Source organism: Polypterus senegalus, chromosome 18 (genome assembly GCF_016835505.1).
Source record: "Polypterus senegalus isolate Bchr_013 chromosome 18, ASM1683550v1, whole genome shotgun sequence".
In the NCBI taxonomy this organism is placed as follows: domain Eukaryota; kingdom Metazoa; phylum Chordata; class Cladistia; order Polypteriformes; family Polypteridae; genus Polypterus; species Polypterus senegalus.
Window position 1 is genome coordinate 63,311,389 of NC_053171.1, and position 15,337 is coordinate 63,326,725.

Consider the following 15,337-nt stretch of genomic DNA (forward strand, 5'->3'; position numbering starts at 1 on the left):
CTTAAGTGTTAATGTGTCAGAGAGGATGTGCAGCACTTTTCATAATGACACTCAGTTTTGTTTTAATTCCTCCTCTTCTGCTACCTCCAGGGGGTCCAGAGTAAATCCTATACTAAGCTTGCCCTTGTAATTAGTTGATTTGGTGGGGGTCTCTTGAAGTGATGTTATCAGCCTAGTACATTGCACTGGCTGTCACAGAATTATTGAAAATGTGAAGGATGTCACTTCCCACATTAAAGGAACGCAGTCTCCAAAGGAAAAAAAGTCTGGTCTGCCCCTTATTTATATAGTTCATTTGTGTTCCAAGACCAGTACAGCCAGTCATTAATGTGGACCCCCAAGTTCTTATAGGAGTGGACCATCTCTTCATCCACTCCTTGGATAGTGAGCGGACATGGGGTCTCTTTGGTGAAATGAAAGTCAACAAGCAGTTCCTTGGTTTTGCTGATGTTAAGATGTAGACAATTCTCTTTGCTCCAAGAAACAAAGTTCCTCACCTGACTGCTATACTCTTTCTCATCCCCTTTATCAGTGCACCCCATTAATGCAGAATCATATGAGAACTTCAGCAAGTGACTTGACCTGCTGTTATATTTATAGTTGGAGGTGTACAGAGTGAAGAAAAAGGAGACAGTCCTGTTCCTTGTGGTGCTCCAGTGTTGCTCACACAACCCTTGAGTCTCACAAACTGAGGTCTGCCTGACAGATACTTCATTATACAGGACACCATTGGCTCCTCCACCTGCATATCTCTGAGTTTACTACTTAACAGGGATTGCTGGGCACTATTGAATTCACTGAAGAAATCAAAAAGCATTATCCTCACAGGACCACCTGCTTTGTCCAGTTGAGAATAAGCCTTGTGGAGTAGATAGATATTTGCATCCACCGCTCCAATCTTTGTCCAATAGGCAAATTCTTCAATGATTCTGATTGCCTGTGCCAAGGGTGTCCAACTCCAGTCCTGGTGGGCCGCAGTGGCTGCAGGTTTTCATTCTAACCCTTTTCCTAATCAGCGAGCAGTTTTCACTGCTAATTAACTCCTTTTCCCTTCATTTTTATAGCCCTGTTTTTAAAGATTCAGTCCTCTGAATTGACTTGTTTCCTCATTAAATGGCAGGCAAACAGAAATGAACCAACAGATGACTAGCTAAATTGGAACGTCAAACTCCAGTCAATTTCACTCCAACCAGTTTCTTAATGAGAAGAATTAAAGCCGTTATTGAATATCATGACTCGTTGCTGCTCTCATTCTGTCACAGCAGACTGTTGATTTTGGGTTTTTTCTAAGACCACCATCAAAATGTTTTGGTGACCTGAGCAGACCAGCATGACCGAGACCTTCACCATTCTTAATTTTCAGGTTAACTGGTCATGTGGTGGCTTGTTTTTTGTCTCATTTTAGTTTGTCTGCTCATTAAGGAAAAAGAAACAACAAAAGGGTTTGAGTCACGACAATTAAAACTAAGGCAAAACAAGTTAATCAGCAGCAAAAAGCGGCTCACTAATTAAGAAGATGGTTATAATGAAAACCTGCAGCCACTGTGGCCCACCAGGACCAGGGTTGGATACCCCTGGCCTCTGCCATAACAGCATAGTTTCTTTAGGAAAAAGATAGACTGCAGCTTTCATCAATGACCCTGAATTGAATATAGCACGCAAAAATGGATGGGTGTTTTGAACAGTCCGCTTGGAAATTTTCATCAACAAAGGGTTCATTTTGTCTGGTACATTACAGTCAGGTATCAAAAGTCAAGGAATAAATGTTGGTTTAGCTGTATGGGTAAATTACAGATTTTTAGATGCTGACTAATTTTAGTTGCAATCTGAAACCCTTTCAATGAATAGGATGACTACACACAGGTCTCTGCAGATGAATGAGATAAATATAGGGCATCTAACCTTTAGCTCCTAAGCAACTGGTGAAAATAATAAGGAGGAGATTTGTTCTCATGAAGCATTTGTCAATTCAAGCAGTGGTTATTTTGTTTCTATATTTATCCTCAATGATGATTCTTGACTAACGGCAGAGAGAATACAATCCATTATCCTGTGGCACAACACAAACATGTACTTATTGGCTCCGGCATTGCTTTTGAGATAAAACAACATGTTGCTCGCTATAAATAGAGATTCTCTGGGCTATAATTACCTAATGCTAGGGAACTTTCAGACACGCCAAAGAGATGCAATTTTAACAATCTAATAGAAATTAGGTTGTTTACTTTCTGATGTTGTTTTTTTCAAGATGAATACGAAAAGTGGCAAAAGGAACTTGTTTTTGTCCCAAACTAAAACATCAGCAATTTAATTAATTAATTAAAAAATTAACCTCTGTTACATAGAACATTCTGTACCCTGTTAGTACTTATTTCAGAGAGGTTTGTGAATGTAAAGCCCAATATTAGGTGGTTTATAATGTGCAGTGTAGTGAAGCAGTAGGAACAGTTAAGCCTAAGCCCTGCATATTTTAAAAGAGCAAAATTCTTGCCAAATTTTGAAATCCCTGTGCTCAGTTTATATAGAGAATTCTTTTTGTACTTGATACGTGATGTTAGATTTCTTTACCGTTTAGTTTTTAATGGTGGGTGAGGTTTTTCTGTTTAAGAAAAATGTGTATGTCACTGATATAATCTTATCCTATCTAGTGTAAATATCATATAGTTCTTATTAAATCAATACTCCAATCAAAAATTTTTTTTTTTTTTTTGTTGCTCACCCCATATGGTTTGTTATGGTGGCTGTGAAAATTTTTTAGCATGTTTTCTTAGTCAAAGGAGAAAATAAAATATCTGCCCACAACATGCACAATGCTTTTCTTGTTAAGATATTGTTAGATAAATAAGTCCGGAAATTAAATAAGTTAACAAACAGGAAACTCCTTCATATGGTAATGTGCTCATGAATTGAAGACAAAACCTTGACCAAAGAATGAAGGGAGAGGCGGATCTTCTTTGACATGGCACATGAGAGTTATAGAAGTCAATGCATTGTTTTTTGTTACACCAGGGGGAAGATTGGAGAAACCTTGGGAAAGGCAGTTCAAAGAGAGACCCCTTTCCAGGTAGATTGGGCGTGCAGTGGGTGTCAAAAAGAAAGGGGTCAATACAATACAATACAATACATAGAACAGAATAAATCTTCAATACAGTATAAAAATAAAAATTCTAGAAGTACAGAGTAGAATTACACATGAGATGATATCACATAATATGATTTGGATTTGTTTTAAGTCCTGGAGACCTCATTCATCAAGCTGCCTCCCCTATTTTGCCATTCCACATCTGAAATAGCGCTAATCCGATGAAAGGACCCCTCTTTCCCACGATTCCTGTGATCCTCCATTACGAATGACTTTACCTTAGGCAGGCAATATACAATGTAAAAAGATTATTTTCTTGGGAATTGTTACATATTTATTATTTTCACTTTTACTTTAAAAACTTTTGTAAAAAGAGGATATGACACAGTGGGTCTTGTGACAAGTTGAGGTATCTGCTTTCATTCAGATATCACAGATGCCTACACAGGACTTTGATCAGGTGGTTGAACCCCACTATGGGAGAATCGAATAAGAAAATAGAGAAAAGTAAAGATTATTAATGATTGCAGATTCACTGAAGAGAATGATGATTATATGCATATCTAGGTTATTAAACTGAAGCTACATAAAAGGAAAATTTAAAAACTGGGATTTTGGGAATAGTCCAGATTTTTCATACATAACAACAAAAGGTCACCTTACCGCTTCTTTTCAGCTTTGGTCTTAGAATTGTAAGCATAAGATCTGGGGTTATGACTATTTAAAGGTTTATATTACCATTAGTAGTGTTTTAAAGGCATTCTTAAATGACATGGGTAACCAATGTAACAACAATAAAACTGATGAGATATGCTGAGATTTTCTGATATCTTTCTTAGATAGACCACTTAGGAGGGCATTACAGTAATCTAGCTGACTAAAAACAAAAGTGTGAATTAATTTCTGAGCAATTATAAAAGGTGTTATAAAAGTTCTAACTTTTGCAATATTCCTTAAATGGAAAAACCCAATCCTGGTTATCTGGTTAATATGCAATTTAATGTTTAAGTATGAGTCTATGATTATATCTAATTTCTTTACTGCCGCTTTGACTTTTACTGCAATGGGGTCAAGTTTATTTCTAATACCACCATTATTTCCATTTTAGTATTTACTAAGATTTTGTTTCTTTATTATTTATTTTGAGGAAATTACTGCCCATCCATTCCAAAATACAAGACAGACATTGGATCACAGATTCCAGAGCGTCAAGGGGATTAGGTGCTAAAGATAAATAAAGCTTTGTGTCATCGGCATATCTGTGGTAGTTAACCCTTTGTTTTTAGATAATCTGGCCTAATGATGGCATGTACATTGAAATAACAGCAGGCCCAGAATAGATCCTTGTGGTGTAATAGAACAAGAACAGATATGTGGCCTCTGTCAACATTAATCTGCAAATCATTTACCACTTTAACCAGTGTAGTTTCAGTACTGTGATATGAATTGAAACTTATCAAGAATACAATGTTCCGAAATATGTCTAAAGCTGTTAAGTACAGAGAAGTCAAGGATTTTTTTTATTGAGCAAGAGTTTAACTTCTGCAATCTTCAGACACTCAGGGAAGACTATCCAGGTATCCAATGCTGAGTTAAATATCTCAAGTACTTTACCAATTAATACATCAGAGACCTCTTTAAAAAATTGTGTTGGCACTGGGTCAAGAACACAAATGGAAGTTTTAAGTTGAGAAATTATTCTGCAGAGTTCAGGTTAACATATTTCATTCTCTATAAAGAACACACTGAGCTTCAAAATGATTCGTTTTGGAGGGACCGAATAAGTTGCTTCTAATATGCTTTAATTATGTTTTTAAAAAAGTGACAAAATCCTCACAAATTTCGTTAGACATATTCAGTAAGCATTTCATTGGCTGAACTGGGTTTAGAAGACGATCAGTGCAGGTTGTCGTCCCCTTTGAACCATGTTTAGATCCGATGGAGTGGTCATAAGTCGATCTGGACATAAGACAGACCAATATATGTATTTCAAACCTGACTGTATATATAGTACTGTATAGTAAGTCTCTAAGGTCATATTGTTTGTTTCATATGATTTTTTTTTTTATCATTCTTAACACATTGTGTTGATTTTTCTAGCATTTTGTGGTAAAAGTTTTATTTTGTTTTTTTTCTCATTATTATTACTGCTTGCATGGGTGCCGATCCTTGAACAGCTTCACAAGTTCTTTCTTTGTCTATGATATGTTACGTCATCAATGCAAGCCTCTCCCAGTGGTCATTGTAGCAGCAGAGTCTGAGCAGTCATATGTTTCCTGTTTTAATATTTTAGCCTATTAATAATAAACATTAACAGAAAAAGGAGTTTAGTGTGGTTTCATTACCCCTTCGTGGTGGTTCGCATGAAGTGGCGCATCGTGTGTCACAATGCCGAAGCTTCAGAGGTTAACTGGATTCAAAGCACAGTAGTACAGCAAACACTGGTTACAATGGGAAAACAGTCACATGCAATCACGTTGGCTTTCTTTCCTACTTCATACTGTTTGATCACCATAATGTTTGTGTTGAGATCAATTGCCATTTTTCCCGTAATTTGTAAGACAAATGTAATTGAGCATAGTTGAAACCATTACAGGTAAACAAATGGAGACTGAGATAAATCAGTCATGGCATACAGAGCTGGTATGGCAAAAACTGTCATTTGCTCGTGGTAGCCGTCATAAGTTGAGTGGTTGTAAGACAAATAGTTCATAAGTCAACGACTACCTGTAGTTGAAAATAAAAGTCCTTGGTTTTCCTGCATAATCATTTAAAATTTTAGATTATAACCTGGCATATAGGGAAAACAACTGGCTAAAGGCGACACATTTGTAAAACAAAAGACACTAATGGAGAGGTCTGAAGGAATTTAAAGTGGCCCGGGATTATGACTTTTTTGATAGGCTTCAGGAATTCTAGTGTATTCTTAGTTCAGTTTTTCTCTATTTACATTCAGTCCTATGGTATTTTGTGTTTAGATCACACACTCAATGATTTTTCTAGTGTATTTTAGTGCTTTTTTCCAATGGCCCTCAATGTTGTTAGTAGCACTCACCTTTGAAAAGCAATATTCTGTTTGACTAGTTACAATGCTGGCTGTGCTAGGACAAGCTCTAAATTTGGATTGATTACAGAGAATGTTGCAAATCTAGATGCTGTGGATGCATCAAAGTAGTATTTTTTAACAATACCTTGCTCTTTAATTCTAGTCACTGGTATTTCTAATAATTATGACCTGCCTCTTTTAATCTTTTCAAAATAACTAAATCCAGCGTTTGTCCTCCCTTATAGAGTATAGGCTGGGATGTGCTGATTAAGATCAAATAAGAGCAACAAGTTAATAAATTCTCTTGCCTTAGGGTCACACTAAATATTCATGTGAAAATTTAAGTCACCTACAATTACCTGTCGTAATTAGTTTTTATTATGGATACCATGCCTGAGAATTCCTCAATAAAGGACACATTCATTATATTTTGAGGTTGTCTATAAATTGTCAATACGAGAGAAAGCGTCACTCCTTGAATAACTGTGGCAAGATACTCAAAAGAAGTAAAAGGACCAAAACTGATATCTTTGCAGTTTAATCGGTTTGAGAAAATACTCACTAAACCACTGCCTTTTTTTTTTAACCTTCGCAGGCCAAATGAACTTAATAATATTCCGGAGGTCCTGCTTCAATTAACATTGCTGCTCTGTAACAATTGAGACATGTTTCAGTCCAAATCAAAGTCTATTTCCCTTTCATTAATAAGATTGTTTAGTAAAAAGTGTAGCTGGTTAACACTCTTAATATTTAGCAAATTCAGTTTTAAGTTCTTGGAAGAGCACAGCTGTAATGGAATGTTAATTCATTTTAAAATAGTAATTAGGTTATTTGCATTTCTCCTTCTTTGTCTGGACCTGTTAGTAATACTTATAGTCCGTTAATATAGTGCTAATGTAGTACACATTTATAGGTGAAGCCACTGCAGAATGATCATATCCTAACATTGATTTATAGTTAACATTGCTAGAACTATGTAAATAGTTTAAATCAGCATCTCTATTATCTTGATTTTTTAACATAAAATGATTTGCTAGTTAGAGCATTAGATGCTACATAATATCGTTTTATGTCATAAGGTCATTTTAAGTCATGGATTGGCATGATTTCACCAAACAATTAATGACGGGCATAATTATAAAATTTTGTAATTTAAAGCCTCGCTAAGGAGAAGCAATCAGATCATCTGCTGGCTTTCTGCTGCTGGCGAGCTGCGTGTTTTGCTTGTCGCTTGTCATTGTTTTAAGAGCTGGGAGCACATGTAGCGTGTCTGTCAAAAGCAATCCAACAACAAGTCTGTGGACTTGTTTTAAATGATGCCACACTGCCTTGTCTCGTGTGACGTTGTGAAAACAATATCTGTCCTTTATTTTCGGCCCCAGACGTGGTTAAATCACTTTCTCGCAGGACGTATAACGCCGTTCGCGTTGTGAATGCTGGGGGTGGGGGGGTTAGATTAGGGTGGCTGAACGCACGCAAGGAGAAGCGGTCTGATCATCTGCTGGCAAGCTGCATGTTTTGCTTGTTGCTTGTCGTTGTTTTAAGAGCTCGGAGCAAGTTAAAGTGTCTCTCGCGGGACTTTAAATTGTCTTCCAAGAAGATCACGTCTCGTCTCCCTCCCAAAGATTTTTTTTTTATAATAGAGAGATATAATTTACAAGGTGATATAGATTTTTTTTTTTTTTAAAAGTAGATGCCATTGCATTGTATTAAAACAAGGAGTCCACCTCATAATTTGTGTGGATTCTGATGTGATGATACATATATTAGTTAAATTATGTCATTCCATGTTTATGCGTATGTTATGAAGTCAGTATGCAGACACTTTCAAATAAAGTGTTACTGAAATTTGTTTTGTTATATTAGTGTATAGTGGGTTGGATAATGGTTTGGATAGTGTTTTCTCTGCATGGTTAAGTAAATTCTACAAAAGCCACCACTTGAAATATATCAGTGTATGCTAATTTATTCAAGAAATAAAATCAATATTGAATCAAATCGGGGCAGTGTGAACCAAATTGGAAAGTCAGTGCCAAAACCCTGCCCTACTTGCCAGATACTTCCGGGGTGTGGAGGAAACCAGCAGGCAATTGCTGAAAGAGGAAGCCAACTCATGGCACCCTGCTACATCATGCTATTGCCTAAGGGCTTTCAGGTGCCTTTAATGAGTGTGAAGCTGCAGTGTTTGTTCCTCCAAAACCTTCAGTACTTCTTAGATGTTTAGAAGCTCACAACCACTGTTCTCCATTGTTTCTATAGGATCTTTCGAACAGCAGAAAGTAGAAATATGCCAACACACTGAGCTGCTGCAAGAGACTGTTTGACACGACAAACAGCACAAGAAGTGACCTATAGCAAGTCTTTCCTGTAGCACTGTTCCAACCATCCAGAGCAAGTTCAATTTTCTGTAGTATTGTCAGATATATCTAATTTAGAAGTCATACATTGTAAAATATTCTGAAACCAAAAATGAGGTATCTGACACAACACTGAGCTTATTGAATCTAATCTGATAGTATGAGCAACAGCATTAATGTTATAATTTTATTTTCCTTCCTTCCTTCCTTACCATTCTCTCCAGCACATTTTCAGTTAAAATAGAGCAAGAACATATCCTAGAAGCATTACATGAATGGGAGGGATCATCCTTGAATAGGAGGCCAGTTATGTGGCTGGTAAATAAAATACAGCCAGATTGAACAGTTCAGTTTAATCATCACTTTTGTGACACATTACAATTCCTTTACACATTTTAAATACCATGCTGCTATCCACTATTTGCAATGAAGTTATAGGCTTAATTCATAAAACAGGTTTAGCATTAAGGATTTTGTTTTCCAGTACTTGTGAGCTGCCAGTCAACCAAAGGAGGTACAAAGCAAGAGATTATCTTATTTCTGACTGTTCCTTTCGACAGCATATTTGATTACTAAGATTCAGACCCAGTGACTGTTGCTTCAAGAATAGATTACTTTAGTAATGATAATAAACAATAAAGTACTAATGCAATCAAGAAATCAAATTGTCAGGCAGAATAATTCCAACACATGGTATGAATTCCCAGCTGGCAAGACTGTCAGTTCAAGATTACCTCCAGTGAGAGAGAGCCACACTAGCAAGAAGAGAACAGTGCAGAGTTAGTGAAAAAGCCAGTATGGAAAGGCAGTGAGTGCTCAGGGATTATGTCCTGTACATTGTTGTACCAATTGGGAACTTTCCATACAAAGAAACAATCAAGATAATACTTTATACTGAAGTGAGTGACAGGAAGTGTTTTATTTGGGAATGGTGAGTTTATACACTGAATATGCAAAAAACAAGTAACCAAAACTAAAGGCATATGTGAAGTCTTTCCTTTTTGCAACAAGGTTCATGTACTATCTGTAGCAACAGTGCTTCTTAGGTAGTCTTGGTGACACCATGTGTTGTGTGAAGTAACAATGCAAGCACTTGGAAAGGAAAGGACACTGAATCTTAGCAGGAAGCAGAAGAGGAAAACAGGTTACATCATCAGAATTTGATGAAAGACTGACAAATATAATAATATATTAAAGAGAAAAAAAAAATGAAATATTGCACCCAGGTTCATTAAATAACAATCTATAGGCATGTTTTCTTTGACCCCAAATCTGGCATTGTGTCTTGGGGTTTCAGTTCATTAACTAGCTGTTGTTTTTCCAGTCATAACAAGCTTAAAAAAAGCCACAGTCCTCAGAAAACCCACACAAAAGACCTTACCTACCCACTTATAGGTCTAATCCTATCAGATATGCCTCAGCCCAAAATGAGACTACGGCTCTTCAATAATAAAGTCTCAGAATGTCCCAAAAATTGAAAAAGAGGAAAGCAAAAAAAAAAACCTCTGGTACCAGAATAAACAAAACAGGGATTTATGCAAAAGATTTTAGAAAAGGATTACAACAGTAGACAGGAGTAAAATATATGTTTTGTCCAAAAGGCAAACATAAAACAAACACATCCAAAGGCAGAATCCAATAACCCTTACTATAAGAGTGACAGCAAACATCAAAGCAAGTACATCCAAATGCATAAACAATCAGAATTCAAGTCAAGATTTGGAAACCAACAATGCCAAAGCTGAACTGAAAACTTCAGCTTCTCTTTAAATATTTGCTGTACCAGTCCACCAGCTACAGAATAAGATGGCTTCCACCTCCTTGGGATCTACAAACCAGGAGACAGGACAGTTGACGAAAGGAAGGCAAACTAATGCAATATGAACATAATAGAAAATTACATAATAATTGATTAACAACACAATATTAAGTAAATAAAACACAGAAAGAGCAAAACAAAAACAGAGTTAATAGCAAAATAGACAAAATAATATTTGAAAAACAACAAAAAAGAGAGTGAAATGGCATTGGGAAATTTCCCCAAGGCAAATTACTTCTTCTTGATAGCACAGAGATAAAGCGAAGAAAGCTTCAATAGTAAAAAGATGTGAGGAGAAAGGGGATTGTTAGTGGAGAGAATTCATGTAAGAAAATTAGATAGACCACACCAAAAACTACATACTGAAGGGCAATACAAAAATGTGCATAAATGTACCTGGAGTCCGAAGGACTTGGGCATGTTCTTTACATGGGGTGGCATTTAAATGGTGAACAAACTTAAATTGTTTCTGTTGATAGTTTGGATTTCTCAACACCTAAAACATTAATTTTTTAAAAATAACTTTACTACAAGCAGTAGAAGGAATAAAGGGGAACAACTTTTTTTCATCATTTATAATAAAATCTCTTAGAATCTATGAATGTCAGGCATTTATATAATCAGGTATATACAGAGAGTTTGAAAAGTTAAGATTAGGGTGCTGAATTCATGTTAGGGACACAAGAGAGAGTTCATAACTAAATTAAATAATTATTCCATGTTTGCCACATCGATGATTAAGTAGCAAAGCAGAAATATGTGTAAACAAAGTATAATACATGTGAAGAAGACACTGGTATTGCTCACTTATGCAAATAACCTCTGACACAGCGGAAAATCCATTAATTTAATCTCCCAGTTATTTTTTTTTTTTAATTAATTGCTCAAATGGAGCAGCCAGCTTCAGTTTCACATGGGTCCTATGTTATCTTGCCTACTGCACATGAACGTCTGCTGAATGGCTTTGTGCTATCATTTGACAGTGGCTGACTAATATACTGATAAGTGACAGGTGATTTCAGAAACAGTTTTTCTGTCACTTTCTCTTATATCACTGTGTTTATGGCTAAACATCAACAGCTGTCTTTGATTTTTCTATTACTTCCATCATCCTTTAAACTTTTGGAAGCTTGCAACCCATAATTCAGTAGTGTAAAAATAATATTATGGAGAATTTAGTGACCAAATATGAACGCTTTTTGGAGTCCAAGGAGTCACATTTGATCTATTAAAGCTGTCGTCTAGGCCCAGTTAGACCCTTGCAGCTTGCTGTTACATTGCTACATGATTCATTCATTTGGGTAGTATTTTCTTATTCCTAACTTCACTTTCCTAGAATATTGTCCTTTCTACTTGACTATAAAGCACACAAGAATTGAAGTGGATAGACTGGTGAAAGGCCAATCACAAAGACTGATATTTTCAACCTCTTCTTTTCTCAGCTTTTTGGTGATTTAGTTGTTAGTTGATTTAGCTTACTCCTTTACCTGAGGTATTGTGAATATAAGCCAGTGCACGTATCTGTTTTTTTTTTTTTTTTGTTCACCATTTCACTAATTAAAAAAAACAAAACTTTTGTTTTAATTTAAGCCTTATTTCAGATAGAAACATTACTGAAAAAAAACTAAACACTATGCCTACATAAAAAATATACAGTTAACATCTGTGGTGTATAGTTTAATTATAAAAATACACTTTAATATAGCACATACGACTTTTGTTTGTCTGGTTATGCAGGAGATTAGTGTAAAAAGTTTTTTAAAGGTATAAAGAAATGGAAAAACAGGAATCAGTATAAGAATCAGCCGATTAAATAACATGAAATCAGTGATCAGTATCGGCCTAAAAGAAAACCTGATTGGAGCATCAAAATTGGATTTTGAGGTCTATCCAGCTGACCGCACTTGGCGGCAGAGCAGTCTGTCAACCTGTAGTTTTTTGTGTTTTCTGGACTTCTCCACATTGACTGTGCATGTTATGTAAACAACTCACTTTTTGGTAACAGCAGAAATGCTCCTGGGCAAACTGTGCATCAACTTTTTTAGTATGCATTGTGTGTAGACCTGTCTGTTGAATTATGGGGGAGAATTTAGGGAAAAGGCTGATTTGTTGAGAAAACTAATTAGGAGGAGGTTAAACTAAAGGGGAGGTGAAACATGTTTTTCAATGTGGTACTTGAGACAGGGATAGAATCACTGATGGACAAAGTTTTATAAAGGCAGAGGAAGGGCCAGAAAAGCAGAAGGGTTAACTGCCAAGTTATTTTATTTTTTTATGTTTTCTATGTAAGATGCATGTACCATTACTGATTATTTGAATGTGTTATCATTATTAAAATTGAATTGTCCTCTTTTCTTCCTGTACAGAATATGTGTTAGTTGATGGAATATTAACCAAAACACTACCACTTAGCAGTTATTGGGAGTAAATAGAGAATGTGTTTATTTATTTATCTAAAATACCTTTTTCACTTTGCAGAGTGGGACCCTGGAAATTATAAGAAAAAACTATAACCATTTTCTTTGTGGAAACACCAGATTCCCTTGAACCAAGGCTCAAGCGTGCAGGGGTAGTGCATTCATACTGCTTTAGATAGAGTTCTTTTCTCCATTATGGCTGGAAGTGAACTCCCAATATGACCTATAGGAGCATGTTGTGGGTTTTCTGAATCTAAAATAAAACCTTGCAGTGGCTGAGTTAGGAGATGGAGACCTTTACTTGACATCAGAAACTGCTGTGTTTTTAGTTTCTTTGAAATGAGCCTAACCGCTGAAACACCAACACTGCAGTTGAGCAAAAACTGTTTTCGTGACGATCAAAGTGAACTTTCAGGTAAAAGCAAAGGAGGAATTTTGTGTTTTGTGCTAAGCAATGTGTTGTGCACAAATATTAAAATTGTTATTCACCTGATACGGGATATTGCTTGATCAAATGTCACTTGTTTCATCTTCCAAGAGGGTTCTCCAGTTTTGTCTAGTTGCTGTTTATATGCATTACAAGGTAATACAATTATTACAGAATATAAAGGTTTACATCCTGAGTATTTATTGTTGCTAGGGAATTCAACAAAGCAAATTTAGGACTGTTTAACATTTACCACAAATATCACAAGCGTGTCACATAACTCACAGACATAATATTCTAATATTATTCTGGATCACTGCTCTACCCCAGTAAAATATGTTTAATGCCTGATATTACACCCACCTCAGACAATCTGAACTCATGTCAGTAATCCTACAGACAGCTTTTAAGCAGAGCCTTAAATGTTATGATCCTGAGAAAAAAAGTAGAGCAGAGCTGAACTAATGAAGTACAGGATAAACTCCAGGAGTGTTTGGATTGTGTAAACTGGGGGATGCTTAGAGACTCCTCATCAATTTCAGATGAGTATTCAGAGGTCATTATGGAATTCATAAAAAAAAAATGTTTGGATGGTTGTATGTCTACAAAAACAATTCTCAAATTTCCTAAAAAGAAACAGTGTCTTACCACTGATATTAGGAATTTATGGAAGTCATGCAAAAAATGCAGATAATTTCTCAAAAAGCAGTTAAAGTTGCTAAATGTCAATAATGGAATAAACTAGACCCATAAGTTAGCAGCTATAACAATTATTAAAAACTTTGTCAGGGATTAGGAATATTAATGGAGTACAAAGTAAAACCTAATCTAATATAATCTTTATTATTATTATTATTATAAGAATTTATTCAACCTGCCTTCTCTGTTTGTCTGGGTCAAATTTTGCAATTCATTTTTTGCCCACTTCTTTTGGACCAATTTCCTTCAAACTGGCTAATCGCCAGAAAATTCAGTATTTCACCAGTTTTCGCCCAGGATCTGTTTGTTAATTACATCACTCATTTCCTTACACTTTTAGTGAATACTCATATATATAGCCAACACACACATATATATATACACACACACACATATATATATATATATATATATATATATATATACACAGCGCATGAAAGTATTCACAGCGCATCACTTTTTCCACATTTTCTTATGTTACAACCTTATTCCAAAATGGATTAAATTAATTTTTTCCTCAGAATTCTACACACAACACCCCATAATGACAACGTGAAAAAAGTTTACTTGAGATTTTTGCAAATTTATTAAAAATTATTTATTAAAAACAAATTTCCTCTGCAAATTGAGCCATGAACACTCTTTTTTTTTTACAATGGCCCCCGTGCATGCCTTGCACAGTACATGTGCATTGATTCTGCTGCACTGAATAAGCTCATGCCTTCTGGTGTCACGATTTCTTTTTTTTCTCCGTGCTGCGTTGACATTGTGCACTAGAAGGCGTGAGCTTATTCAGTGCAGGCAGGAACACGCAGGTGGACAGTTGCTTTGTGCTATAACAAGCTTGACCTGGCGGTGATTATACTGTGCAGGGCATGCATGGGGGCCACTGTGAAAAGAAGAGTGTTCATGGCTCAACTTGCAGAGGAACTTCGTTGTCGCATCTTACTAGAAAAGGCGATGGATAAAGAAAAGGAGGATGCAACATCAACAAGCTTCTGTTCCAAGAGAGCGTCTTCCCCAGGAAAGTAAACTGAGTCAGTGTCAGGTGCACTTTCAGTGCAATAGAAACCACAACATAGAGAGAAGTGTGCGCATTGCAATAGGTACACATGTCGTAAATGTAGGAAAGACGGTCCTTGCGTGTGTGTGAACTGTTAACATTTGAATTTGATGATTGCATATAGCGCTGAACTGACCTCATAAAAGGTCATAAAATGAATAATTCCAAATATCATATATACCTACGTCTGTTTTTTTTTTTGACATCATAAACCATAAGGTGCATACTAATTCTGTTTGAGCAGGAACACTCAATAAAGTTGAATAAAAAAAAAAGTGACGGTGAGATACGAAGAAGTCAGATTCAAAAGCGTTTGTGTGTCAGCTTTTATCCCACCAGATCAGAGAATGTCCATTCCATTTCCTCAAAACACTACTCATATCTACAGTTACTCCCAGTTTCAAATAAAAACTAACAGCGTCAGATC